At 39.7% G+C, this 3,681-nt stretch overlaps 1 long non-coding RNA gene across 1 annotated transcript in view; it reads right to left on the minus strand.

The window, feature by feature from the left end:
* Nucleotides 1–3,359, minus strand: part of LOC128247257 (uncharacterized) — a 31,610-nt gene extending 28,251 nt beyond the window's left edge. Inside the window, exon 1 of the long non-coding RNA XR_008263609.1 lies at nt 3,254–3,359. This is a non-coding gene — a long non-coding RNA (uncharacterized LOC128247257). The remainder of the gene's footprint in view (nt 1–3,253) is intronic.
* Nucleotides 3,360–3,681: the final 322 nt, after the last annotated feature.

Consider the following 3,681-nt stretch of genomic DNA (forward strand, 5'->3'; position numbering starts at 1 on the left):
CCCCCCACCCCAAAAAAAAGAGGATGAGAGGCAAACTTGACCTGTCTTTGAATTCAAGATGTAAAGAGCTGGTACTAAATACCACAAGGCATTTTCTCTCATGTTCTGACAATGATTCCTACTGGCATCCCATCAGTCATGACGATGAGGGGTTCCAGTCGAACCAATCAACAGAACAGCTTGCTCATGAAATTAACATGTGAGTGGCTGAGTACTCCACAATAGATGTGTACCTTTAACATAGTTCTCAAAGATTCAGCCTGACACATTGCAACAAATCTGACCCTTTGAAATACAGGTCCAACTCATTTTTGCCAACTGAGTGGGCTGGAACAATGTGAAATAAAGTGTCTTGCTCAAGGACAGAATGTGTTGCTGGGAATTGAACTCATCACCTTATGATCATTGAACCAAGCACCCTAATCACTCAGCCACATGCCTTCATATAACAATTCTATTAATCCCAATAATGATGGATTAGTCAGGTATATCAAATATTGTTGATTATATTAATCTCTTTGTAGGAGTTATAGAGAGACAACTGTAGCAAGAGAGATGACTGTGCTGGTATGGTCATGTGATGCGTATGGATGAGGATAGCTGTGTGAAGAAGTGTCACACTCTAACGATGGAAGGAACCTGTGGAAAAGGTAGACCCAGGAAGACATGAGACAAGGTGGTAAAGCATGATCTTCAAATGATGGGCCTCACAGAGGCAATGACGAGTGACCGAGATCTTTGGAAATATGCCGTGCTTGAGAAGACCCATGAAGTTAAGTGAGGTCATAGTCATAGCCAATGCCAGTGTTGCATAACTGGCCTGTTAAAAGCACCCTTCACTCGTTGGGCAATATGCTGCGCTTGTGAAGACCTGTCGAACCAAGAGAAATCATAGTCCTGGCCGATGCCAGTGCTGTCTGATTGGCACCCATGACGGTGTCACGTAAAAAGCACCATTCGAGTGTCGGGCCTCATGAAGGCAGTGACAGGTGACCAAGACCTATGGTAATATACTGTGCATATGTAGACCTGTCAAACCAAGTGAAACCGTAGTCATGGCTAATGCCAGTGTCAGGTCAATGTCACTCGTGCTGGTGGCAGGTAAAAAAACACCCTCTACACTCTCGGATTGGAACCTGGTGCAGCCCACTGACTTACCAGTTATCAGTCAAACCGTCCAACTCATGCCAGCATGGAAAGCAGACATATGATGATGATGATGATATGTTTGGTGAACATGTTGAATCACGAGCAGAAGGGAAATCCTGTCCCAGCGTTTTACTGATGACACTGAGGCAGTGAGCTGACACAATCATTGTCACACGAGACAAAATATTTAGTAGTATTTCTTCTGGCTCCTTACGTGCTAAGTTCAAATCCAGCTGCAGTCAATGTTGTCTTTCATCCTTCTCACATCAATAAAATCAAGTACCAGTCACGTACTGCGGTCAAAGTAATAGACTCGTTCCCAACCCCACTCAAAATTCCTGGCCTTGTGTGAAAATTAAAACAACAGGCGCAAGAGTGGTTGTGTGGTAAGTAGCTTGCTTACTGACCACATGGTTCTGGGTTCAGTCCCACTGTGTGGCACCTTGGGCAAGTGTCTTCTACTATAGCCTCGGGCCAACCAAAGCCTTGTGAGTGGATTTGGTAGACGGAAACTGAAAGAAGCCCATCAAATATAGATATAGGAGTGGCTGTATGGGAAGTAGCTTGCTTACTGACCATATGGTTCTGGGTTCAGTTCCACTGCGTGGCACCTTGGGCAAGTGTCTTCTACTATAGCCTGGGGCCGACCAAAGCCTTGTGAGTGGATTCGGTAGATGGAAACTGAAAGAAGCCTGTCGTATATTTATGTGTGTGCCTGTATTTGTTCATGCATTATCACTTGACAACCGATGCTGGTGTGTTTGTGTCCCCCGTAACTTAGCGGTTCGGCAAAAGAGACCAATAGAATAAATACTAGGTTACAAAGAAAAGTCCTGGGGTCGATTCGCTCAACTAAAGGGTGATGCTCCAGCATGGCCGCAGTCAAATAACTGAAACAAGTTCAAGAATAAAAGAAAGGCAAGAACAAATAACATTAAACATTTTTGGAATGTCTTTCAATTGCTTGTTTCTTGTCGATAGTTGCAGCAGACAATTTCAGTGCCAGTCAAACTGATGGGTTTCCTACCAAGAACTATAAAAGTGTAATTTGTTTTTGCAAAGTGGGAAGAACTCCAAAGACAAAATACTTTTTATGCTTTGTATTCCATTCCTTACGACCATCCTGCTCTCCAATGATAGTAGTGTTTCTGTTCTTTTCACTGTGACCCTGGAAGGGTGCCTAACGGGTGCTATACCTTGCCAAAGAGCAAGGCTGCGATTTTGTTTAGGACTGCTTATTGAGTATTCTTCGCAGCTATAAATCTACAAGTCATTCCCCTCTCCACAAACTGGGGATCCACTGGATGGGAGTCTTCATCACTACAATATCCAGATACCAAAGTTATTGGCAAATATTCATGCGTTACATCAAGTCACAGGTAGCAATGACAAATTTCTGTTTTTTTATACATCGAGGTTGTCTTGCTTGAAAAATACTTTTAATATTGCATTTTATCGCACAAAATCCAAATAATTAAAGATAATTTTTTTAAACTTCTGAATTATATCTAATAAACAATTCATATAATTAATTTGGTAACAGAAATTCCATTTGACACGGTATTTATGAAAACTTCTTTAAACAACGGACAAAAAGCAACGTTTTCGTACACAGCAGTCCCTTAAACGCCAAGTCTTTTGTTTGTTTTATACCACAAAAGCGACCCTTTTGCACTCAGAACCGACAGGTTTTGGCGGAGGTAAAGAATACATACACCACCAGTTTTCGGTGTACGTATTCTTTATCTTCGCCCATTTTCAATGGAACAATTTATCTGCAATAAATAACGACATCTTTGGTTTTTGTCTTTAAACCATTGCTAGAACAAATAAATGGTTTGTCTTCCTTTTAGAAATAAAAACTATCTCTTCAGATATTTTATGCATTGTGGTATAATTGTGTCAGTAAATATCATTTAGTATCAAAAAAAAATAAAACAATTACAATAATTAGCAAGAACATAATTAGTACTACCACCTGGCACACATTTTAAATCCAATTTTTGTATTTTAGACGTGCAAGGTGGGAATGTGTTTTTCGTTTGTTTTTACTTTTTTGTAAAGAGAACTAAAGTAATTATAAATAAATTAATTAGACACTTACTTATTTAAGGACTCCGTTTACATATCATATATCCAATCAATAACCATTTAATTAAGCAATTTAGAACAGGTGAACACGTTCTACCGACGCTTCTCGACTTCAGAAGTTTGGGAAACAAAATGACTGCACATGCGTAGTTTGAATCTGTCTCTTATCAGAAACTTGACGGAAATAATTGACTAATTCCAATTGGTTTTAGAATATGATTGATAATTTGCTTTATTGACCCTGGTGGAGAATGAGATATAGTTGATTTTGTTGTACTTCGAACTCAGAAAGTAAAAGCAGCCAAAGCAAATACCACAAAACCATTTATGTGAAATTCTGAAGATTCTATCAATGACCCAAACAGAGAGTGGGTTCACCACGGCTAAAATATATCCATTTGCATTTCTAAATGGATTTTACATCATTATACATACGTACGT

The sequence above is a fragment of the Octopus bimaculoides genome, chromosome 3 (genome assembly GCF_001194135.2).
Source record: "Octopus bimaculoides isolate UCB-OBI-ISO-001 chromosome 3, ASM119413v2, whole genome shotgun sequence".
Lineage (NCBI taxonomy): Eukaryota > Metazoa > Mollusca > Cephalopoda > Octopoda > Octopodidae > Octopus > Octopus bimaculoides.